General features: G+C 43.1%; 1 protein-coding gene across 2 annotated transcripts in view; it reads left to right on the forward strand.

Moving 5' to 3' along the window:
* The window catches only part of LOC126191543 (uncharacterized), a 513,913-nt gene that overhangs the window by 237,633 nt on the left and 249,496 nt on the right, over positions 1-26,784 (forward strand). Inside the window, exon 2 of one of the 2 annotated variants that reach the window (XM_049932450.1) lies at positions 437-485. The exons of the other annotated variant lie outside the window; for it this stretch is intronic. The gene's annotated coding sequence lies outside the window, so the exon portion shown is untranslated. The remainder of the gene's footprint in view (positions 1-436; positions 486-26,784) is intronic. 2 annotated transcript variants of the gene reach the window in all.

Consider the following 26,784-nt stretch of genomic DNA (forward strand, 5'->3'; position numbering starts at 1 on the left):
GTGAAGTTTACAAAAACCGTGGTGTTATCAAACCATCATAAGTGAAATAATATCTACTAATAGATTTTCTTTAGAACATTAACCTTAGATGGAATCTCGTACTAAAAAATGGTTCAAATGGCTCTGAGCACTATGAGACTTAACATCTTAGGTCATCAGTCCCCTATAACTTAGAACTACTTAAACCTAACTAACCTAAGGACACCATACACATCCATGCCCGAGGCAGGATTCGAACCTGCGACCGTGGCAGTCCCGCGGTTCCGGACTGTAGCGCCTAGAACCACGCTGCCACCGCGGCCGGCGGAATCTCGTACTCAACTGCTTTGTCGTTATCTGCTTTAACTATGATAATAATTGGTATTCTTAGTGAAAATTAATAGAAACATACTCCTGTATGAAGACATATTCTAATATTTCGTTTGTTTCTTTGCAGGTTGGTGTTTCATAACTTTTCTTTGGAAGTCGTTTACACTTCGCGACAGGTAAGATTAGTAAAATTTAGGTCCACACTGGTACTAACTTCTCTGCTTTGTAGCTTCTGCCAAAATTCGAAGTCCTTACAGTTCTTTCATAGGAAGAAGTGCTGGAAATGTGTGCTTAAGATGTGAATATTGATGAAACTCGCGAAATTTATTTTGAACGCGGCGGCAACACATGCCTTCTCCTCGTGAAAAAGTTGGATGAAAAATTGTGTATCGATTGCACCGCACTTTAACAGTCCTTACGCCGCGTGTGTTAGCTGCGCGGTCTCAGGCACCTTGCCACGGTTCGCGCTGCTCCTCCCGTCGGAGGTTCGAGTCCTCCCTCGGGCACGGGTGTGTGTGTTGTCCTTAGCGTCAGTTGAAGTTAGATTAAGTAGTGTGTAGCCGTAGGGACCAATGACCTGAGCAGTTTGGTACCATAGTAACTTACCACAAATGAAATAAAACGAAACAACAGTTGTTGTGTCGAAAAACATAAACTTTAACGTATAGGTACTGCCTTGTCACTAACGGAAATATACACCAATGAAAAATTTCGTTCCTGTGTTGTACAGGTAGAACACTGAGTTATGTCCAGAGAGACAGGGCTGTACACATATGGGCAGATTCTCTTGGAGAAGAAATTCAGTACCAGCATAGCATTCCCTAGCTACGGTACAGTCTCGGAGTGGTGCTTGGTGACGATTAGTGAGACGTCGGAGCATCAGAGATAGTACCAATGGCGCTGTTTTCACTGCTGCTGTGACTTGTCAGCTAACGAAACTGCTAATGGAGACCGCGGCATCCTACTATATCCCAGATGGGCAACAGTCAGATTCCGTATTCCTAGATTTCTGGAAAGGGTTTGGCACAGCACCCCACTGCAGAAGGTTACATTCTGAGATATATGTGTGGGGCAAATACCTCTTAAGTAACATAACCCAGTACTTTGTCCTGAACGATAAATGTTCATCAGATACAAGGGTACCGTCAGGAGTGCCGCAGAGAGATGTGATAAGACAACTCTTATTCTCTATATACATAAATAGTGAGCAGCAGTCTGCTACTTTTGGCTGATGATGCTGTAGTGTGCGAGAAAGTGTCGTCGTTGAGTGACCGTAGGACGGTGCAGGATGACTTGGACAGAATTTCTCTTGGGTCTGATGAATAGCAGCTATTTGGTATGATGAATGGCTGCTTGCTGTCAACGTAGAAAAATGCAAAATAATGCAGATGACTAGTAAAAGCAAGCCTGTAATGTTCGAATACAATATTAACAGTGTGTGTTGTCAGTCAAGTCGATTAAATATCTAGGCGTAACATTACAGAGTGGTATGAAATGCAACAAGCACGTAAGGTCGACTTCGGTTTATTGTAAAAAGTTTAGCTCATTTACAAAGAAGGCTGCGTACAGAATCTACAAACGAGGCTGCGTTCAGAATACTTGTGCGACCCATTCTTGAGTACTGCTCGATTGTTTGGAATCCCCATCAAGAGGACATCGAAGCAACCCGGAGGCGCGCCACTACATTTGGTAGTGGTAGGTTCAAATCCTATTAACGACATACTGCGTCAACTCAAACTGGAATCCGTGGAGGGAGAACGGTGTATTGAGACACAGTCAACGCGCATTCGAACACATCGTTCCTCTTAAACACAACTAGCTCTTTACTCACTCGAAGTGTTGAGTGCTATCGACTAACTATTTCAAATTTATTCCGCATTTTTATTAGATTTCCAGAAAACTTTTGACACCGAGCGTCACAAATGACTTGTCATCGAACTGCGTGCTTATGGAATGTTGTCTCAGTTATGCGACTGGATTCGTGATTTCCTGTCAGAGAGTTCAAAATGGTTCAAATGGCTCTGAGCACTATGGGACTTAACATCTGAGGTCATCAGTCCCCTAGAACTTAGAACTACTTAAACCTAACTAACCTAAGGACATCACACACATCCATGCCCGAGGCAGGATTCGAACCTTCGAACCTGTCAGAGAGGTCACAGTTCGTGGTAACTAACGCAAAGTCTTCGAGTAAAACAGAAGTGATTTCTGGCGTTCACAGAGGTAGTGTTAAAGCCCCTCTGCTGCTCCTTATCTTTATAAATGATATAGGAGACAATCTGAGCAGCCGTCTTAGGTAGTTTGCAGATGATGCTGTCATTTATTGTCCAGTAAAGTCATCAGAAGATCAAAACATATTGCAAAACGATGCAGGGAAATATCCGTATGGAGCGAAAATTGGCAATTGACCCTAAATAATAAAACCTGTGAGGTCATCCACATGAGTGCTAAAAGGACTCCGTTAAACTTCGTTTACACGATAAAGCAATCAAATCTAAAGGCTGTAAATTCAGCTAAATACCAAGGAATTAATTACTGGGAAGAACACAGATAATGCTGTGGGGAAGGCGAATACTTAGAACATGCAGCAGATCTACTAAAGAGACTGCCTACAGTACGCTTGTCCGTCCTCTTTTGGTGTACTGCTGCGCAGTTTTGGATTCTTAACAGGCAGGGTTAACGGAGTACACCGAGAAAGCTCTTAAAAAAAGGGCAGCACGTTGTATGTTATCGAGAAATAGGGGAGAGAGTGTCACGGACATGATATAGGATTTGGTGTGGACATCATGAAAAGAAGGGAGTTTCTCGTTGCGTCGGGATCTCCTCACGAAATTTCAGTCAGCAACTTTCTCCTACGAATGCGAAAATATTCGTTGACGGAGACCTACACAGGGAGCAACGATTATCATAATAAAATAAGGGAAATCAGAGCTCGCGCGGAAAGATGTAAGTGTTCGTTTTTTTCCATGCGCTGTTAGAGAGCGGAATAATAGGGAATTATTGTGAAGGTGGTTTGATGAACCCTCTGCCAGGCACGTAAGAGTGATTTGCAGAGTATCCATGTAGATGTAGATGAAGATGAAGACGAAGTTCTTTTCGCAAGACCCTATGGAGAAAATTAGAAAATTTGGAAATTTGTGGGACCAAACTACAGAGGTCATTGGTCCCTAAGCTTACACACTACTTAATCTAACTTACGCTAAGGACAACAAACACACCCATGCCCGAGGGAGGACTCGAACCTCCGCTGGGGGGAGCCGCGAGAACCCTGACAAAGCGCCCTAGACCGCTCGGCTACTCCGCGTGGCAGAAAATTAGAGAGCCGTTATTTGCAGTTGGCTGCAGAAGATTCTACTGCCAGCAACGAACATTTCTCGTAAGGATTGCAAAGACAAGATAAGAGAAATTATAGCTTGTACGGGGGGGGGGGGGGGGGGGGTATAGATAGTCGTTTTTCCCTCGCTCCATTTGCGTGTGAATCAGTAGTGATCAGTATTGGCACAGGGTGCCCTCCTCCATGCACCGTGTGTGGCTTGTGGAATATGTATGTAGTTGTAGATGTGCTCAATAAGCGGAAACGCAACAGAATGATCTGAACAACCTGTTTAGTTTCGCGTTCCATCGACAAATAATAGAGGTGTGCATTCCTCTTTTGCTGCGGTTCCCACACATCATGATGCCCGATCTCGAACTCAGATACTGTTGCATGATATAGCCGGCCGGTGTGGTCGTGCGGTTCTAAGCGCGTCAGTTTGGGACTGCGTGACCGCTACGGTCGCAAGTTCGAATCCTGCCTCGGGCATGGATGTGTGTCAGTTTGGGACTGCGTGACCGCTACGGTCGCAAGTTCGAATCCTGCCTCGGGCATGGATTAGTTAGGTTTAAGTAGTTCTAAGTTCTAGGGGACTGATGACCTCAGTAGTTAAGTCCCATAGTGCTCAGAGCCATTTGTTGCATGATAAAGTACGTTAACTTGCGCTCTCTGGTTGACTCCGCAGCCGCCAACACTCACAGCACTACACAGACCTTGGTGCCATTCATCCCTAAAATTACGGCTTACGTTACTACATTGGCGGGCGGCTGCCGCAGTACTAATCTCACCTTCCAATAAACAGTTGTGATCATCCTGACCGACGCTCAGGTGTAACATCTGCCCTAATATGAATTAGTCTTATGCAGCGGCCTGAGTATGACATGTTGTAAGTAGGCTGTTTAAGTTCTTATATTGGTAACGCCACCGTCATGTAGCGCTCTGTATGAAAATCACTGGCTGTGCTGTGTGCAGTCTGAGGCTGGGTAGCATTGTTGGAATTTGCTATTGTAGTGTTGGGCAGTTGACTGTTAACAGCGCGTAGCGTTGCGCAGTTGGAGGTGAGCCGCCAGCAATGGTGGATGTGGGGAGAGAGATGGCAGAATTTTGAGAGCGGACAATCTGGACGTGTATCCATCAGAAAGAGTAAATTTGTAATATTACATATCATGAACTGATATATATTTGATGACTTTGGAACATTATTAAGGTAAATACATTGTTTGTTCTCTATCAAAATCTTTCATTTGTTGACTATGCCTATCAGTAGTTAGTACCTTCAGTAGTTAGAATCTTTTATTTAGCTGGCAGTATTGGCGCTCGCTGTATTGCAGTAGTTCGAGTAACGAAGATTTTTGTGAGGTAAGTGATTCATGAAAGTTATAGGTTATTGTTAGTCAGGGCCATTCTTTTGTAGGGATTGTTGAAAGTCAGACTGCGTTGCGCTAAAAATATCGTGTGTCAGTTTAGTGTTGATCAGAATAAGTAAAGAGAGAAATGTCTGAGTACGTTCAGTTCTGCTCAGCTGTTTGAAAATCAAATAATGTAAGAGGTTTATCAGCACAGTCATTCATAAATTTTTCTAAGGGGACGTTTCAATGTATGCCACAGCCCTCGAACCCAAGGCAATGAGTAACTGCACATTCCTTGGGCTAGTGGCGCCAACAGTGGTACACGGCTGACACTTTACGCCCAGGGTACTGGCAGTTTTCTGAAAGACTATCCAGTATTCAAATGGCTCTGAGCACTATGGGACTCAACTGCTGTGGTCATAAGTCCCCTAGAACTTAGAACTACTTAAACCTAACTAACCTAAGGACAGTACACAACACCCAGCCATCACGAGGCAGAGAAAATCCCTGACCCCGCCGGGAATCGAACCCGGGAACCCGGGCGTGGGAAGCGAGAACGCTATCGCACGACCACGAGATGCGGGCGACTATCCAGTATTCCACAGGTATTCAAAATTTGCTCCCTGAGTAATACAAATTCTGCTCATCGACGACGTCCTGATGTATCTACTATGTTTACAGGCCCACCATGTTACCGAAAACAAGAGATCTTAATTTCAGCTATTCATACACAGTTTTAATGGCTTCAGCTTTTCATGACGATACGTAGAACTTAATCCGTTCATACTGCGGCTCGTGGAATGGTTCAAATAGCTCTAAGCACTATGGGACTTAACATCTGACGTCATCAGTCCCCTAGACTTAGAACTACTTAAACCCAACTAACCTCAGGACATCACACACATCCGTGCCCGATGCAGGATTCGAACCTGCGACCGTAGCAGCGCGGGGTTCCGGACTGAAGCGCCTAGAACCGCTCAGCCATAGCGGCCGGCGGGCTCATGGAGTCATTGTCTTTGATGTCTTCTGTCGGTGACGCAAGCAAATTTGGGGTTTTTACGTCACATCTGTTAAAATTTTATTTTTCCTTTCCTTCTGGTGTACTTCACGATCGATGCAGCCAAGGCGGTCACTGAGATACGGAACGGCAGAGCTGCGCAGTGGCGCTCTCGGTGAGTCGGTGTTTACGCAACAGCACGTGACGTGACGCCCACTGGACAACCGCTCGTTTGTAGAGCGGCGTCAGGTGACTCGTTGGCCTCGCACCTACCTAAGCTGCAGCTAATCCCGTGTGCTACGAATACTGCACAAGGTACTTCGTGTGCCGAGATTCATGAGCGACAGTAGCTCTTTAGTACCTGGATCTTTTTGGAGCATCATCTTCCAGGTAGAGACTTGGAAACTGCAAGAACCAATCCCAACATGAAATGCTTGTTTCATTTTTCCTTCCTTATTGACATGTGACCATCACCATACAGCCACCCATCAGATATGCTTGTTGTAAGCTCTGCTTCATTACGATATCTATGTGTGGTGTCCTATTAATTGTCCTATTTTTTTTCCTTTTTGTTATTAAAAATAATAGCATTCTTATAACCACACTGACTGTTTAAAGATCTCACAACTTGGAGGAGCAAAAATTATGTTCTGAAACTAAGCCTTGTAAGGACGTGCTTATTTAATTACCTCTGGCATGCGAGGATACCTACGCAATACATCTCTCGCAGCAGCATAGGTCGTCTGTATTAATGGACACAACCACTGAAAATCTGTTACGAGATACTTAAACGAAAAATAAATAAGGTAAATTAACAAGTCTTCAAGTATTTCTAACAGATTACTTTGAACCTATTGTTACTAATCTTAGTAACAATATTAACAAGTCTTCAAGTATTTCTAACAGATTACTTTGAACCTATTGTTACTAATCTTAGTAACAATAGGTTCAAAGTAATCTGTTAGAAATACTTGAAGACTTGTTAATTTACCTTATTTCTTAATGATTAATCATCATGCAGTGGTTATAGTTAATGAGCCATTAGTCAGTAAGCCTTCCAATAGCATAGAAAAATATGTACAACTACGATAGGCGCCAAAATTGCATACTGCTCGCTGGTACGTCCGGACAAGAGTATTCATCAACAAAGTGCAGTGATTAAGCCGGTCGTTGTGGCCGAGCGGTTCTAGGTGCTTCAGTCCGGAACCGCGCTGTTGCTACGGTCGCAGGTTCGAATCCTTTCTCGACCTCAGATGTTACGTCCCATAGTTCTTAGAGCTATTTGAACCATTTGTAGTGCTAAAACAAGCGCTGGGCAACGTATTCACACCTCCGATTTAATATCTTCGTCGACAAGGATTGTATTCATTATAACAGTGATGGAGTAATCAGGCAAAAATTACATAAATATGTCGACATTGCAATGGATACTACATAGTATACCACTTGCGTTACAGCTGGAAGTTCCTGATCCGTATGAAATGCATACATAAGTTGCACAGCTGTTCTTATTTAATTACCTCTGGCATGCGCGGATACCTACACAATAATCTCTCGTAGCAGCATAGGTCGTCCGTGGAAGAGAGAAAGACGTAGAGCCAAGTCTGATGCCGCAGTGGAAGTAGACAACTGCCATGTCGTTTTAGCGAGAAAATTATTGCACAACTTATTTGCTCGTGGGCTAAGGAATACTTGTTGTTCACACGTTTTTCCTCTGAACGTTTTTTTCCTCCAGTCATTTCCCAAACAAGCATAGCCTGAGTATTTAACGGTTGTGGTTCCGTCAAGCTTAGAAAGTATATATGAATCCTTTTCAAACTACTGTTGAACTTCCGCTACATACTTCCAAACGATAGTCGTCTTTCTGTTTCCACATCGCATAATCGTGATACGGATCTGTACACAGTGTTCTAATTGTTTATTAGTTCTTACCAGCCTGTTGCGTGTGTGGAGAGCATACACCGTTCAAAACACTTCAGCGGAATCCGGTGGTTGCTCTATTACGCAGTATACGACTGGAATATTGCGAACGTTCGATGTACTGGGGCCTGCAGAGGACGCCACTGAGGCATTGTAACTAGTAAAACTAAATGAAGTGTCCAAAATAACGGCTGATGGTATATATTTATACAACAGTTCGACGGGCCGCTGTCCCTCATTCCATGATGAATTTACGATTACTGTGACATTTCTGAACACCAAAAATCTCCTTCGTATAAAACAACAATGGTTCCGAAAACAGAGTTGGAGTGAAATTCAACTGGCTCTGTTCGTCCACAAGACCCACCAGTAGGTATCGGCGCCAAGACAGATGTCGTGTTCTTTGACTTAAAGAATTCGTTCATACAGTTCGGCACTGGCTGCCGCCTAATGGACAAAATACGAGAGTACAGAATATCAGACCCACTGTATGATTGGACTGAAGACTTCTAGCAAACAGAACACAGCGTGTCATTCTGAACAGAGAGAAGTCTTCAGACGTAAAAGTTATTTCGAGCTTGCTTCGAGGGAATATTACAGGACCATTACATTTTCTGCATATATAAGTGGCCCAGTACACAGCATCGGAAGTTCCATGAGGCTTATCGAGGATGATGCTGTTGCATGCAGAGAAGTCGCTAAGCTAGAAAACTGCAGCGAAATGCAGTAAGACCACCAGAGGATCGACGTTTGGTGCAGAGTGTGGCAGTTGATCCTCACTAGCGAACCCGGCAGTGCTTTGCGGTTGCTAAATATGTGTAGGAAGTCCTTACCCTCCCTCCCCCCTCCGCTATCTTTGTCCATCTCTGCTTTCTCTCCTCTCTCTGTCGATCATCTCCTCTCCCATTTCTTCGTCCAACTCCTCCCATCTCTCTTTATCCATCAGCTGCTCCTGCCCTCTCTCTGTCCATCTCCTCCTTCCCCCTCTATCTGGCCTTGACCGATGTTTATTGTTATTGCCAGAAAAAAAACTTGATTGGGAATTCAAGTCCCTTAAAGTGAATGGTTCAAATGGCTCTAAGCACTATCATGCCTGACAGCGTGCTTCTTGACAGCTGCCGTTTCGTTTTCTATCTTACAATCAATTTAAACCATTAAGTTGTTTCTGCCGTATATATTCTATTTTTCAACAAAAATTGTATAGACAGATACGTGCTGTTTTGTTTTCTTGCTCGCATTCGGTTTTAACAGAAAACAGAAAAGATATATTTATGGTTTATTAGGTTATTATTATAATACTACTGCGGAGTCTGAATAGTCTGGAACTTTGTAATCCTATCCGTTTGCAGATTAAAACTATGCGAAATACTGTCATCGAAGCTACTATTCTCAGAGAAGCAGCTGGAAAAGTCTCTTATACCCCATATTCTAATGACCCCAAAGTCATTTAACCATTCATTTTGCCAGCCGCTGTGACCGAGCGGTTCTAGGCGCTCCAGTCTGGAACCGCGCTACTGCTACGGTCGCAGGTTCGAATCCTGCCTCGGGCATGGATGTGTGTCATGTCCTTAGGTTGGTTAGGTTTAAGTAGTTCTAAGTCTAGGGGACTGATGACCTCAGAAGTTAAGTCGCATAGTGCTCAGAGCCATTTGAACATAGTGCTCAGAGCCATTTGAACCATTTTTGAAGTAGTCAAAATTTTTCAGTCTTTGTTCGAATTCTGCGTTTCTCATAATAGGGAAATCGGTTATTTCAGAAATCAGTTATTTTGAGCAGTTTTAATAGTACGGTTAAACTGGTTATGAAAAGAAAATGGTATAACCGAAAATTGGTTGTTCCAAGGATAACCGCCATCCCTACAGCTTACCTGCTGCTGGGTGATGTTCCCTATGTTCCCCTCTAACTACGCGTCTGATAACAAGAGAGGTGTCGCCTCGCATCACGCCGAGCGCGTGTCTGAACTCATTTTCAGTCATACGTCGCAGTTAGTGGTATTCGTGTTCATTGTTAGTCATACTGGTGTTCAGTAATAGACCAAAACACACTGCTGTTTCCCTGTCCTTCTGCTAATTATTTTCCAAAGATTTCAGAAATAGAAGTATTCATAAAATTGACAAATTTTGACATAGAGTGCGATTCACGCCTAGCATACATTGATTATACGCCCCTGGTAGTCTACGATAAGTCAGCGGTCGAGTCGCAGTGGCTACGTGGGTTCCCGTCAGATCACCGAAGTACTATCGGGCTTGGCTTGCACTTGGATGAGTGGCCATCCGGTCTGCCGAGCGCTGTTGGCAGTGGGGTGCGCTCGGCCCTTGGGATGCAAATTGAGAGCTACTTGATTGAGAAGCAACGGCACCAATCACGAAAACTGACAATTTGGGAGAACGGTGTGCGGATTACACTACCCCCCATATCCGCATCCACTGACGCTTATAGGCTAGGATGACACAGCTGTCGGTCAGGGTCTTCCGAAACATATTTGGACCAGCCGCTGTGGCCGAGCGGTTCTAGGCGCTTCAATCCGGAACCGCGCTGCTGCTACGGTCGCAGCTTCGAATCCTGCCTCGGGCATGGATGTGTGTGATGCCCTTAGGTTAGTTAGGTTTAATTAGTTCTAAGTCTAGGGGACAGATGACCTCAGTAAGTCCCATAGTGCTTAGAGCCATTTGAACCATTTTCGACCTAGTCGGACGGTGTTTACTTTAGTTAGCCTACGATAAAGAAAAACCACCAAACTGTAGTTTAACCCAATACAGTATGGCGACTCCTCAGTTACGCTTCTGAGGTAAAAACGATATCGCATTTCACTGGCCACGTCTCTCTCCACGAGGCAAAAATCTGAATGCGGAATTATTCATTTTATGCTCCGCGCTGTAGTGAACGTCGAAATCCATTCTGTGCACCTACTCGTCCACGGGCATTTTCACGTCCCTTGTGAGGACGGCTAAGTTGGTTTGCGGAGTATACTGTAGACAAACACTATTCGTCATTAAAATTGCGAGCATTTCAGTGCAACTGAAATAGGTCTTAGTATGGCCATCTACGTTCTGTGTATAAGGAGAGATTACGAAGCGGGTTTCGTCTTGAGAAAGCGAATTTGAATGTTGGTTGTTTATGACAGTGGTTGCCAACCTGAATGAAATTTTCTGAGGGGGAAACCTGTATGATTCGATTCTGTGTCAGTCACGCAACTACAGTACTGGCCATTAAAATTGCTACACCACGAAGATGACGTGCCACAGACGCGAAATTTAACCAACAGGAAGAAGATGCTGTGATATGCAAATGCGCTTGCAGCAGCATGGACTATCAGCTCGGAGACCATGGCTGCGGTTACCCTTGACCCTGCATCACAGACAGGAGCGCCTGCGATGGTGTACTCAACGACGAACCTGGGTGCGCGAATGGCAAAACGTCATGTTTTCGGATGAATCCAGGTTCTGTTCACAGCATCATGATGGTCGCATCCGTGTTTGGCGACATCGCGGTGAACGCACATTGGAAGCGTGTATTCGTCGTCGTCATAGTGCCGTATCACCCGGCGTGATGGTATGCGGTGCCATTGATCACACGTCTCGGTCATCTCTTGTTCGCATTGACGGCACTTTGAACAGTGGACGTTACGTTTCAGATGTGTTACGACCAGTGGCTCTACCCTTCATTCGATCCCTGCAAAACCCTACATTTCAGCAGGATAATACACTACCGCATGTTGCAGGTCCAGTACGGGCCTTTCTGGATACAGAAAATGTTCGACTGCTGCCCTGGCCAGCACATTCTCCAGATCTCTCACCAACTGAAAACGTCTGGTCAATGGTGGCCGAGCAACTGGCTCGCCAGTCACTATTCTTGATGAACTGTGGTATCGTGTTGAAGCTGCATGGGCAGCTGTAGCTGTACACGCCATCCAAGCTCTGTTTGACTCAATGCCCAGGCGTATCAAGGCCGTTATTACGACCAGAGGTGGTTGTTCTGGGTACTGATTTCTCAGGATCTATGCACCCAAATTGAGTGGAAATGTAATCACATGTCAGTTCTAGTATAATATATTTGTCCAATGAATACCCGTTTATCATCTGCATTTCTTCTCGGTGTATCAATTTTAATGGCCAGTAGTGTAAATTATTTTCAAAATGTCATTACTATTATGATAATTTTGTAAGACTCTAATAATAATTATATGAGTTACAAATGATTACTATTCCTCAGTTAGAAGCATTAATGCGGTGGAGGTTACAGGTTCATCACACAGTCCACCCACTACGGACATATATTGTGCTTTGTCCTGTACATGACGGTGAAAGTAATCGCATCCGTGGCGGCGAGGAAGGGAACGCTTCTGTATCGGACTGGATGAGCGCGGGCTGTGCCGAGAGTGCTCCCGGCTCGGCTCAGGTGCGGCTGCCCGCGGCCGGTAATTGCACAGAGTGCGAGCGGTACGCGGCAGCCTAAGTGCGTTACTGGCCGCACTCGCTGAAACTTGTTACCGACCCGTCACCTGCTACCCCGCCAGCTCCCATTACCTAACGCGCTATGGAATTGTCTCACGGTACGCCGCTTTTCGTGAATATCGAGCAGACGCGAGAGCTCGATTAGAGTTTCATTTGTTTTACTGTCCTTCCAGTAATCCTAACACACTGTAAGTGGACGCAAAGTGCTGCTTTTTTTATTTTATTTGTGACGCTCATTGCTTAGTAGTCAGCTTGTGAAATTCTCCAATGCTGTTCGAGTAGGGGAGGATTGCCAAGAGGGTTGAGGCGTTCTAGTTAGTCCGTGCAGTTGCGAAAAGCCAATGTGCCACGGTGGCGTAGTGGTTTTTGCATCTGCCTAGTGAGCAAGAGTCCCGGGTTCGGATCCCAGGCTTGATACAAATTTTCATTCGTCGCTTCAGTCTGCATATATACATCGTAGTTATTTGAGTCTCAAAAAGATCTCTGGGACCATATCATTTCATTTGATTAAACATACTTTTTAGCCCTTTAAGTGACAAAATGTCTTATCCATCACATCAGTGAAATACGTAGCAGTATGTAGATTTTAAGATTAAGAACTACTAAAGCTGATAAAGTTATTATGGATTTTCTGCGCCTGTCATGAGTTATGGGATAGTAAATATTAATACCAGTGAATCAAAAGTCAAAAAATATTCTGAAAAAGTTTTTAAAAAATCTCCACGAAATTTGCGATGTCAACTTCCCTTACAAGGAACCCCTTGAGTGCGCGATCGCTAGTTCAGTCTTTAGTAAGGCTCATGTGAAAGTGTTGTGTTAACAGTTATGACAAAAAAAATATTTGCTCCTAATGACTCACGATGTTAAACAGGAATGCGACAGAAAATCAGTGTACGGGATGTGGAAAGATAAACCTTCCGTGGGATATATGTATTACACTTCACAAAATAGAGATCTTCGACTTTCAAGAAATGTTCAAAACAAACCATTAACTCGCATCATGAACCCCGAATGAAAAATGGCGTGCCAGAATGATCACAAAGGTTCGTACCATCAAGATCGAAGGCGAAATCCCAGGGAGTTACAAACCGTGCATTCACTCGTAAAGAATGCATACAGAATCATATTGCTGTAACGGAATGGTGGCAAGTAACGCAATGCGAAACGGTCTGTCGTGGAACTTACCGTGAAACTGCCTATCTTTCAGGACGTAGCTGCAGATAGTGAGATAATATGTGTCACAGGCACTGGAAAACAAACATTCAGAGGCGGAATTTGTCCAGTGGTTCCATGTGGCACTAATTGCAATGTCAGTTCTCTTAAAGCCCATTTTCCCAATCCTGCTTACTGCGACGTAAATATTCCCTACTGCCTTTCCCCCTTAGGGGAAAGAGCACCTCCAACTTCTTTCGGCATAATAAATAACTTTCCAACCAATTTTCCATCCAGATTAACTGTCGGTACAATTGTATACGAAAGCGTTAAGACACTGATGTTAGTTGATCTTGATACAACATGAGTTCCTTACTGAACGAAGGATTAATTTTATTTATCTCATCTACAAAATTTTTCGGGCCGATTCCACAGTTTTGTGTGCATCTTAAAGTTTGAAATTTCGTTATCTTACGTCTTCCAATTCTGTAGCACTGTTTGAAATTATGCAGCCATCACTGCTTCCCTTGAAATCACTGTAATCTCTGTCGCGCTCAATTTGATGTGCATAACGTAGTAGGTCACCATCATGAACATCCTGCAAAGTGTATATAAGCATTCTCGAAAGGCGCAAACACCAGTTTTTGTAAGACGTTCACGTTGTCCTCCCTTCAATATGCGTAGTGTTTCTCATGCAGTTGAAATTTGTTCGTAACTTTTTTTTTTTTTTGCTGAGGATGATCTTCCATTTAGTCGTTACGTTTAGTACCCGATCCTTGGACAACGACTGTCATTTACTACGTTTCTATGGAAACTGGATTTGTGGCTCCCTGTCCGACAAGGATGATGAGCTACATGGCCCGACACTTGTTTCAGTATCACTTTCACTTGTTAAGCACGTATCGTCGTCATTGTACCTTTCATATACGTTCTCCGCGCAGTCGAGCGAATACATCACACATTCCAGTGACTCATCTTGCAGAAACGATAATATTTCATCTACCACTTCTTTCTCAATTTGCGAAATTCCATGGGCCTCCATCTGACGAAATGTCAACTTCGGCAATTGTTGCTGTAGATATAATGGAGTGTTTGCTTTGTTTATCGTTGCCAATGCTGTGCTTTGTATCAACACCACTAACACTGTAGCACTGCTGTGGTACTCGTCGACTAAGCAGTTCAACTACGCTCAGGAGTTGTGCTCATCACCGGATACCTTTATTCCCGCCCCCTGTTGCCAGTAGCAGCCAGTATTGTGGTTGCATGGTAGACAATATGTGGGCGTCGAATGCGGTAAACATCACTCAAGGGGTTCCTTGTCAGTGAAGTTTCTCAAGCAAGTGACACTATTACTCAAGTACTGCCGGCCGGAGTGGCCGAGCGGTTCTAGGCGCTACAGTCTGGAACCGCGCGACTGCTACGGTCGCAGGTTCGAATCCTGCCTCGGGCATGGATGTGTGTGATGTCCTTAGGTTAGTTAGGTTTAAGTAGTTCTAAGTTACAGGGGACTGATGACCTCAGCAGTGCTCAGAGCCATTTGAACCATTTTTTACTCAAGTACTCTGTTTTTCACTGAATGAGCCAACTGATGGGCAGCACTAATACAGCAAGTGATACAGCACAAGACGATGTTTTGTGTAAAGTTCCATTACTTACTTGCGATATAAAACTAACTGGAATGTATGAATATTGTTTTGTGGTTGTATGAAGCAGAAATTTTTGTCGTATGTTACAGCCTTGTAAAATATGAGCTTTTTTCATAGAATTTATTGCAAATATTGGAAAGTTATTAATAAAACCAATAAGGAAACTGCTTTGACACAGCGTACTGTATTTAATTTTATTCTTTGCATCTGAGAGTAACAGTTAGTATTCCAACAGGTGTTATCGATGACCTGACCCAGTTGTAAATTTCTGATCTGAGATTCTATTCCACATAATTCAAAAGCGATGTGAACTGATGACCATTAAATCTAAAATATGCATTGAACCTCACTTCGTCATAGATTAAGTGGTTCTTAATATGTTTAACGCGTCGTTATTCTCTCGGTTCAAAACACATTGCTAATTGTTTTCCTGCCATTAGTAAAGTCTGGAGCAAATAATCATCCTCTTCATCATCCATTATATATTCAGACATCAGCTAGCCGAGGAGATTCCTTTTCTCCCTTGCAATACATCAGTAACGCACAGTATATTAGCACCTATTCGCGCGGCGCACCAGTACCTGCTCCAAGGAAAGCCCGGCCTTACCCTGCCCTACCGTTTCACTGAGTTACAGGCGGCGCGCGTGAATGGACGTGCCGGCCGCTATGAAACACTTACCATCCGATTTTAAGAAAACTATTTGGTGAAATATTGGATTCTGTCACATCCTACAACAAAATATTTTCGCTCAATAAAGGACAGAATATCTTTCATTATGCATCATAGTTACTGTGCTGCATCAGATTAAGTAAAGCACTGTGCGAAATTTTAGGAGTTTGCACAGGTAAGAATGCAGTACGTAGTCTTTTCACATGCTTCATTTTAGGTCACACACTACTGCATATGAAATGTAGCTAACATATCGAAATTTTATTTTAAGATAAAAGCATAGCGATATCTGTCTCCGAGATATTGGCTTTTTATATCTGCGGGATGATCGCTCCCACTACGCCCAGATTTGTCCGTGTGCAATTTGAATCAAATGGTTGTAACACCCTTTGTATTTCATAAACGGTTCAAAATATCGAAACGTGGTTTTATTTTTTTTTTTTTTTGCAAATAATAGCGCTCAAAGATGTACGTCTTTTGCCGTGTAATAAATACTCAAAACTTTTTTTATATGTCGAGGTAAGGAAGTAACTATAGTTTTATTCGATGGAACAATTAAGCTTTTCAACTTCATTTAATATTTCTTCAAAGAAGAATTTGTGGCATTGCACATTTTAATATTTATGATATTCTATGTAAGTTACTTAGCTTCAATCGAACCTTTTTGTTGCTATGTCTCAAGATATAATCGCTAAGTAACAATATGCTTTGATTATTTCAAATCAAGACCTTTTGTTTATTTACAGCCTTTAGAATACTTTGTTGCTACATATAATGATAACAGCTTGTCATCTAGTCTCTCCAGCAACAGTACTGAAATTGTCTTCATGTGGAGGATTTGATACTCTACTTCAGTTTCTTTTATCCTGTGATGCCACGTATGAAGAACAATTGCGTGGCACCATCTTCTGAATTCACACGTCCTGTAGAACAATGCAGCATACTGTATGAGCATTTCCACTTATCAGAGACTGACTACTAGTTATGTATGGCCAAAATTAGCTTTAACATGCGTCCATTTCAACTGTAATGATATGACACTGAATTCGCCACTTCACTGCCAAATTACTAAATACACTTTTGACTAACCTGTATGGCCATGACAGACAGTAATTAAAAATTATTTCATATGAAATTAGTGCTCTCTTTGATCGACATGTGTATGGATGCGTGATACTTGGAGTCAACAGGAAAAGCTCCCATGCACAAAATACGTGAGTGGAACGGGAAAAAGCCCTAATAGGTGGTACAATGGGACGTATCCTCTGTCATGCCCTTCACAGTGGTTTACAGGGTACAGATGTGCATAACTTTCTTGAACGGGACTGATCAAAATGTTAGACAGTGTAACTTGAAACACAAACTGCAATTCGCGTCTCCTTCGCTCAAAAACGGCGGACCAACTGATCGCGTCCGCTTGGTCGAATCTAACGTTGCAGGATGCTTCGCGCATGCGCTCTCACGTAGGGCAATTTTGCTGCTGGCATTGTCTGAGATTTTCGCACGCCCGGCGCGCCGCGTCTCATTTGTAACAAATCGCTCATATTGGATGATGAACAGGCTCCCCGACCTGTAGCACAACGTATGAGTTGGAATTTAGTGGCACACTGACTGAAGATCTCCCGTGATGTGTTAAGACATATCACAGAGAAAGATGTGGTCTGTCTCCGTCGTTACGTGGGAACCATTGCCCCACTGGCAGGCTGCAATCAACACATGACGCTCTGGGGCTTATCTATATTAGCCGAGAACAACACTAGATGTATTAAGACCGGCCTTGGAAAGAAGTCCGAGGAAATGGTTGCGCCTTTCAGCACATAGGACTGATGAGTCATTATCACCAGCTCACAGGACTGCATTAACTCTAACTTTGCAAAGTAGCAGTAGTGCATAGACTGACCAATCCGGAAGTTGTTTGTCGACATCAGTTCTACAACTGGCTATTGCAGAAAGTATTAGGTCGTAGAGTTTTTCCAAATGTTTAAAAAACACAACACATGTACATAAAAGAGACTATACTCATCAGCAATACAATCTCCTTCACTATTTACAACAGTCTCCAACGCTGGGGTAACTTTTCGATTCCGCGTCTGTAGAAATCATGTGGTTTCGAGGCGAAGAACTCGTCGAGCCTTGTTTGGAGCGCATTTTTATCCGGGAAGAAAGTTCTTTGGAGGCTGTTCGATAGAGAGCGGAGAAGATGAAAATCTGAGGGAGTAAGATCAGGCAAATAAGGTGGGTGCGGAGTGACTTCCCAATCCAACTCCTGTGCAGTGTTTATTGCCAGGCTAGCAGAATGCGGGCGGGCGTCGTCTCACTTGATCATTGTTGACAATAAATGTCAGCAGAGAGGGTTACACCCCAGGGAAGCAATTCGTAGTACACCACATCGTCGCTGTTCCACCAGATGCATAACATTATCTTTTGTGGATGCACGCAGTTCTTGGTACAGGGAGTTGCTGCTTAGTTTGGGTTCATCCATTCCTTTCTTTTCCGTAAGTTAGCATAAATACACCAATTTTCGTCACCAGCAACGATACAGGGTAGGAATGGTCGGTGTTATTCACCAGCCAGTTGATGTCGAGCAAGTAGAGAAGCATGTAAGGCAACCCATCGATTTCTGTGATTTTGGTTTAGAGCATGCGATACTCATACACCGATTTTTGAACCTCTCTTATTCCACGCAAATGTCGCACGATGTGGAATGATCAAATTTAATTTCATTTGCCAGTCCTCAATACACTGACGTGGATCATTGTGAATTAATGCGTCTACACGATATTCAAACCGAAGGTTACACGAACATGTAGAGTCACAAATGTTAAAACGATCCTACTTAACGAGAAACTACATCTTGCCAAGCTCTGCCCCATAGCATTATCCCCATACACGGCGCAAATGTTTCTGGCTGTCTCCACTGCTGTCACCACTCCTTTGACCACCTCAAACAGAAGAATATGACGGAAACGTTCTGATTTTCTAGTGTCCACCGCTCCACTCACTGTCTCCAAATGACAAAACGGCATGTAAACACAGCCGCGCGGGGTAGCCGCGCGGTCTAGGGCGTCTTGTCACGGTCCGTGCGGCTCCCCCCGTCGGAGGGTCGAGTCCTCCGTCGGGCATGGGTGTGTGTGTGCCGTCCATAGTGTAAGTTAGTTTAAGTTAGATTAAGTAGAGTCTAGGCTTAGGGACCGATGACCTTTGCAGTTTGGTCCCATAAGACCTTATCATAAATTTCCAAAATGTAAACACAAACAGCAACAATGAACTACCAATAAAAAAGGACAATCGATAAATAAACCTGTAGCAACTGGAATACCAACATGCAAAACGAAAACGCTACGAAATTATGCACCAACCTAATACACATTGGAGAGGTTGATCCCGAAATAGCCGGCCGGTGTGGCCGTGCGGTTAACGTGTACGGTCAGAGGGTTGGCAGCTCTCTGTAACAAAAAAACTGAGCTAATCGATCAACAACGAACTTAAACGGATGTCTTAAGACGTCCGCCCCGAGCAGATGCAACGAACAAAAGCGAACAAAATGAGATTAAAAAAAAAAGGCGCTTCAGTCTGGAACCGCGTGACCGCTACGGTCGCAGGTTCGAATCCAGCCTCGGGCATGGATGTGTGTGATGTCCTTAGGTTAGTTACGTTTAATTAGTTCTAAGTTCTAGGCGACTGATGACCTCAGAAGTTAAGTCGCATAGTGCTCAGAGCCATTTGAACAATTTTTTTGATCCCGAAATATTTTTTTTTTTCTCATGACGCATGGCTACATTCATTGGAGTACGTCAACTCGTACAACAATCGACTCTGGTGTTATGAAATCCTCATGTTACACCATGATGTGCTCATAGGAGTGTGATGTGCAAATCATAACCTCTGATAGGCGTGTCAATGATATGCTATATCCTTTCCTTTGAGAGAACTAATACCTAATGAAAATACCTGCCGTTATTTCAAGCAAAACTCTGCAAGAGCATACACCGACGATGCGTCTTTGACGGCATTACGAGGTACTTTTACTGACAGGATGCTTGGTTATGAGCTAAAGTTACTCCGGCTTCTTTCCAAGCCCGCCACCAACCTGTCTGTTCTCAGCTAAAACTGATACATGTGCCAGACGGTTCGAGCAAAAGGCTGGAGCGTTTTGCGATGAACTGTCTACTGACACACTGTCAACACGGATTAGAAAACATCGTTCTTCTTCTTCTTGGTTGGTTCTACAGTCCTTGAAGAACCTTGGCCTCTTCTATCACCTGCCTCCATTCTTCTCTGTCCATCGCCTTCCTTCTCCAACTTCTTATTCCCATCGCCTTTAGATCCTCTTCCATATCGTCCAGCCACCTTTCCCTGGGTCTACCTCTTCTCCTTCTCCCGTCAGGTTTCCCCATGAAAACTTTCTTGACACTCCGAGTTTCTGGCATTCTCTGTACGTGTCCTGGCCATCTTATTCTTCCCTGCTCAATTTTAACAACAATATCCATCTGTCCAAAAAGTGTTTGTAGTTCTTACATTAGTCCTTACTCTCCAGTCATCTTCCTCTCTCACTGCTTCTCAGTATCTTTCTTTCCCATCTTAGTAACCAATTCTCCTCCTTTAATGTCAATGCCCAACCTTCTGATTCATATATTAATAGATCTTAATGTGGTCGTGTATATTTTGCTTTTTGAATTCCTACTAACATTCCTGGAATTAAATACATTTTGCAAGGCAAAATAGCGACGATTTCCACTCGCTATTCTTTCTTGTATTTTTTCCACTTTATTGTCCTCCATTATTACAGAACCTAAATATTTAAATATTTTCACCCTTTCATATTCTTTCCCACTCATTACTATTGAATTCTTTTGTCCGTTTATATTGCGCCCCCCCCCCCCCCATCCCCATATGCTTTGTTTTGTTTACGTTTACTTCTAAACCTACTTCTCTTGCTGCTTCATCTAACGTATCGTAGTTCCTCTTTAGTGCCCTTACACTCCTTGCCATACAACTAGCTCTTTATTCACACGAACGGTTGAGTTCCATTGGCAAGGGATTTCAAATTCATTCCGTATTTCTAGATTTTCAGAAGGCTTTTGACACTGTACTACACAAGCGCTTTGTAGTGAAATTTCGTGCTTATGGAATATCGTCACAGTTGTATGACTGGATTCGTGATTTCATGTCAGAGAGGTCACAGTACTTAGCAATTGATGGGAAGTCATCGAGTAACACAGAAGTGATTTCTGGCGTTGCTCAAGGTAGTGTTACAGGGCCTTTGCTGTTCCTTATCTAAATAAACGATTTAGGAGACAATCTGAGCAGCCATCTTAGGTTGTTTGCAGATGATGCTGTCGTTTATCGACTAGTAAAGTCATCATAAGATCAAAATAAATTGCAAAACGATTTAGAGAAGACATCTGTATGGTGCAAAAATTGGCAATTTGACCCTAAATAACGAAAAGTGTGAAGTCATTCACATGAGTTCTAAAAGGAATCCGTTAAACTTCGGTTACACGATAAATCAATCAAATCTAAAGGCCATAAATTCAATAGATATCTAGGAATTACAATTACAAACCACTTAAATTGGAAGAAACACAGAAAATTTTGTGAGGAAGGCTAACCAAAGACTGCGTTTGGTTGGCTGCGCACTTAGAAAATATAACAAATCTATTAAAGAGACTGCCTATACTAGGCTTGTCCGCCCTCTTTCAGAATACTGCTGCGCAGTGTGGGATCCTTATCAGATAGGGAAAGTTCAAAGAAGCGCAGCACGTTTTGTATTATCGCGAAACAGAGGAGAAAAGTCACTGAAACGATACAGGATTTGCAGTGACATCATTAAAACAAAGGCGTTTTTCGTTGCGTCGGGATTTTCTCACGAAATTTCAACTAGCAACTTTCTCCCCCGAATGCGGAAATATTTGTTGTCGTAGATCTACACAGGGAGATACGATTGTCATAATAAAATAAGGAAAATCAATGCTCGCACGGAAAAATATAGGTGTCCGTTTCTTTTCCACGCGCTGTTCGAGATTGTAATAATAGGGAATTGTTGTGAAGGTGGTTTGATGAACCCTCTGCCAGGCGTAACTGTGATTTGCAAAGTATCCATGTAGATGTAGATGAAGACGAAGACGGCGTTCTTTTCGCAAGACAATGTTGAGAAAATTTAGAGCCGTCATTTGCATGGTCAGCACACTGCTCTCCCGGCCGTATGTCACTTTCGAGACCGGAGCCGCTACTTCTCAATCAAGTAGCTCCTCAGTTTGCCTTACAAGGGCCGAGTGCACCCCGCTTGCCAACAGCGCTCGGCAGACCGGATGGTCACCCATCCAAATGCTAGCCCAGCCCGACAGCGCTTAACTTTGGTGATCTGACGGGAAAGTGTATCACCCATGCGCCAAAGCCGTTGGCCCATCTGTTATGGATCAATGGAAGCAACAAAGTGTAGTTCAGCGCTTATTGTCGCATTGGAAAAATGTACACAACCCGTTTGTAGTCAGCGAAAAATGTAATATTAACAACTCGATGATAAAATTCTATGGACGAGAGCATTCTTAAATTAAAGAAGTGTAGCGGAATACCAAAACAATCCGTCACGTTATTAAATAGCATTCACGTTCAATCTATTTGTTGAGATGAAGATAATGGTACTCTCTTGCTAAATAAGACCGTTCAAAGAGTGAGGAAATGGTGTCATGTTTCATAATCCTCACTCTTGCATACTTTGGTAAGTAGAAGAAACTACGTTTCTGAACATGTGCAGAGGATCGTCAGAGGTCGACTTGATGACCTTCCCGCCAGTGCGTGGGTGAATCTCTTGGCAACTACTGAGCTTCCTTTCCAGCAGGCACTCCTGCCTACTGCGCCATCGTTGTCACTGCTGTGTCTCAAGGCATAACATGTCTGATAAACCAGACTAAAGGAAATAAAGAGAACGACTGTTTCAAAATTTATGGAAAATCATTCTAGTTACTTGAGCATTACCGAAAAAGCCCACATTGATTCCTTAAATGTTGTTGTTGTGGTCTCCAGTCCTGAGACTGGTTTGATGCAGCTCTCCATGCTACTCTATCCTGTGCAAGCTGCTTCATCTCCCAGTACCTACTGCAGCCTACATCCTTCTGAATCTGCTTAGTGTATTTATCTCTTGGTCTCCCTCTACGATTTTTACCCTCCACGCTGCCCTCCAATACTTAATTGGTGATCCCTCGATGTCTCAGAATATGTCCTACCCACCGATCCCTTCTTCTAGTCAAGTTTTGTCACAAGCTCCTCTTCTCCCCAGTTCTATTCAATACCTCATTAGTTATGTGATCTACACATCTAATCTTCAGCATTCTTCTGTAGCACCACATTTCGAAAGCTTCTATTCTCTTCTTGTCTAAACTATTTATCGTCCATGTTTCACTTCCATACATGGCTACACTCCACACAAATACTTTCAGAAACGACTTCCTGACAACTTAAATCTATACTTGATGTTAACAAATTTCTCTTCTTCAGAAACGCTTTCCTTGCCATTGCCAGTCTACATTTTATATCCTCTCTACTTCGACCATCATCAGTTATTTTGCTCCCCAAATAGCAAAACTACTTTAAGTGTCTCATTTCCTAATCTAATTCCCTCAGCGTCACCTGACTTAATTCGACTACATTCCATTATCCTCGTTTTGCTTTTGTTGATGTTAATCTTATATCCTCCTTTCAAGACACTGCCCATTCCGTTCAACTGCGCTTCCAAGTTCTTTGCTGTCTCTGACAGAATTACAATGTCATCGGCGAACCTCAAAGTTTTTATTTCTTCCATGGATTTTAATACCTACTCCGAACTTTTCTTTTGTTTCCTTTATTGCTTACTCAACATACAGATTGAATAACATCGGGGAGAGGCTACAACCCTGTCTCACTCCCTTCCCAACCACTGATTCCTTAAATAGGAATATCAATAATCACAGTACAAATTCAGTTAATTTTTGGCCAGATTTAACGGTGATTTCGTTAAGGCTGACTCCATTTTCCCTGATTCATACTGTCTGTACTCTGCCACGTAAAAGAATCTGCTGAACACACCAAATGATTGCGCGTTGGAAGCGCTTTTCCGAGAGCTGTAGCGACTGTAAATGAGACATAGTTAAATTTTGTTTTCAAAAGAAAAAAGTTTTCTTTTGAGCAGTGTTGTCAGTTGCTGTTGTTGCCACAAATCGTCAGTCCTTTCCTTGTTGCGTACCATGTAGCGTATGACGCTGCGTAACAGTAAGCAAACGCACACACACACACACACACACACACACACACACACACACACATTGAGGGAAGATGTTCCAGCCAATCAAGCAATGAATATCGCCTCCAGTTACCTACTGCTTGTGACTAGTTGCTACTGCGTTGAGCTGCCTACTTCTGCTGTTAAAATGTTGACCGCTTCTGATGTGTCTCCACGAATTGCAACAGTCACATGGCTCTGGCTCTGAGCACTATGGGACCTAACTTCTGAGGTCATCAGTCCATTCACATGAAAAAACTGAATACTGTGTTGTCGTTAGAAAGTTTTCAATTTACGAAAAGACCGCTGTACAACTGCTGTTTAACGCAGCGAGTTGTTTCAACTCGGCCCATCTTCTCAGTGGCAACGTGAATGAAATTTACTACGAGTGCACATACGTACTTGGGTTTCGCCGGAAGGTAAAATTAGCACAACTCGGGCGCAGCCTCAAGGCAAGCATCATAATTTTGAAAAGTGGAAGAAACTAATGCAGATCTGTGTGGTTTCAAATTGATTATATGTTGGAGGCGTTCATCACTAACTGAAAGCCGGCCGCGGTGGTCTAGCGGTTCTAGGCGCTCAGTCCGGAACCGCGCGACTGCTACGGTCGCAGGTTCGAATCCTACCTCGGGCATGGATGTGTGTGATGTCCTTAGGTTAGTTAGGTTTAAGTACTTCTAAGTTCTAGGGGACTGATGACCACAGATGTTAAGTCCCATAGTGCTCAGAGCCATTTGAACCATTTGAGCCATTCACTAACTGAACGTATTTAGCTGAATACACTAATTTGCAGCATCAAACTAGTTTTTGTGTAGGCCCTTGTAAACGAATTTTTGCAGTTAAGCTTAAAAACATTACTGGACATCTACTGCCAGTGAATTTATCGAGCAGTTCGAAACTTATGCCAGGGTAAGACACAGATCAAGTTCGAATACAGTCACATACTAATAATACTACTATTCCTTAACAACACGAGTAGTCCCTCTCTCTCACCCCTTTTTATTCCTTTCTCTCGGTAACCTCGTATTTCTTTAAAATAGTGTGCGTTTATTCTCGGACCGTCTGTCAGAGCCCTTGGGAACGAAATAATTTTGAACGGGCATTGCTTGACATTAAGATGGATGAGGAAAGCGTCTCAGTTGCAAATTCCAGTCTCAGCTCCTATCATTTATGTTTGAACTAAACAACTCAAGAATTAAATAAAAAGGCTAAAGCTTTCATTGGGTAGACCAATTAAAATTTGTAGCGAGCCTTATAGTATCTGAACTCTTATATATATCGTCTTATCGTTTTTCGCTTAGTAACTGATGCTTAATAATTTTTCAGGCTTGACACATGAAGGACACTGATTCCGTTCAGTGGTTTTATATAAGCAGAATATTGAGACGTAAATCATTACGCGCCATCACTTTAGCCTCTACATACTCTTAGTCGTTAGTTTTCACATGTATTCATTCTGTTGGGCGCATGGCTGTTTGTTTAGTTTCTTAGAGGAAGCTAATCTTCTTTTCTCATTTACGATACGTTCTCATATTCAGAAAAAGGCGAAAAACAATGAAAAATGATATCACACGTAACAAATCGCAGAACCTTCCTGTTCCCTCGTTTGCGTACTGATTTGTACTGTTGCGGTGTTATAGTAAGGTTTGTGTTATTTGAAATTCTCTTTTACTTCACTGCAGTGGCTGGTACTGTGCTAGATTATTAAGTCGAGTCAGCCATTTATTATCTGCTTATTAACCCCGAAATCGCTGGGATGTTAATCTCTTCTACTTACTCTAACATTTGTTTGAATGTACGTATTGCTCTTTTTTCTTATCCGTGATGTAGAATTGGGTACGTGGACATGAATATGGTGTGTTCGTGTGATGATTTTAAGGAATAAGTGCATTATCTGAACACTAAGCGGTCGATGAAACTCTATAGCTACATATTAATCAAGGAGTTTTGAAGAGACTATATTAGTAACAAAGCCAGAAATATTCAACAGTCGTATACACAGTCAAGTGGTAACAAGAAATATATACAAGGTGTATAGCGCACTCCGTGTGTGCACCTACGTGTTCAAAAATGTTCAAATGTGTGTAAAATCTTATGGGACTGCCGGCCAGTGCGGCCGAGCGGTTCTAGGCGCGTCAGTCTGGAACCGCGCGACGGCTACGGTCGCAGGTTCGAATCCTGCCTCGGGCATGGATGTGTGTGATGTCCTTAGGTTAGTTAGGTTTAAGTAGTTCTAAGTTCTAGGGGACTGATGACCTCAGATGTTAAGTCCCATAGTGCTCAGAGCCATTTTCTTATGGGACTTAACTGCTAAGGTCATCAGTCCCTAAGCTTACACACTTCTTAACCTAAATTATCGTAAGGACAAACACACACAACCACGCCCGAGGGAGGACTCGAACCTCCGCCGGGACCAGTCGCACAGTCCGTGACTGCAGCGCCTTAGACCGCTCGGCTAATCCCGCGCGGCCGCATCTACGTGTCCATACCCACTAATACCCACGATCAGTCTAGATAATTAAATATTGCTTTTATTAGATGTTCGTCCGCAGACATTGATGGGGCACTTTTTCCATTTGTTTACAGGTCAATATTATCCGCAGGAACTCTTATAGTGGACTCTTTGAAATTACGAAAAGTGGAAACGGAGCCAATATAGACAAACAAGTGCACCAAATAGATTCCACATGCTACGACAAACGTATCTCAACAGTTAG

This window comes from Schistocerca cancellata, chromosome 6 (genome assembly GCF_023864275.1).
Source record: "Schistocerca cancellata isolate TAMUIC-IGC-003103 chromosome 6, iqSchCanc2.1, whole genome shotgun sequence".
Taxonomy (NCBI): domain Eukaryota; kingdom Metazoa; phylum Arthropoda; class Insecta; order Orthoptera; family Acrididae; genus Schistocerca; species Schistocerca cancellata.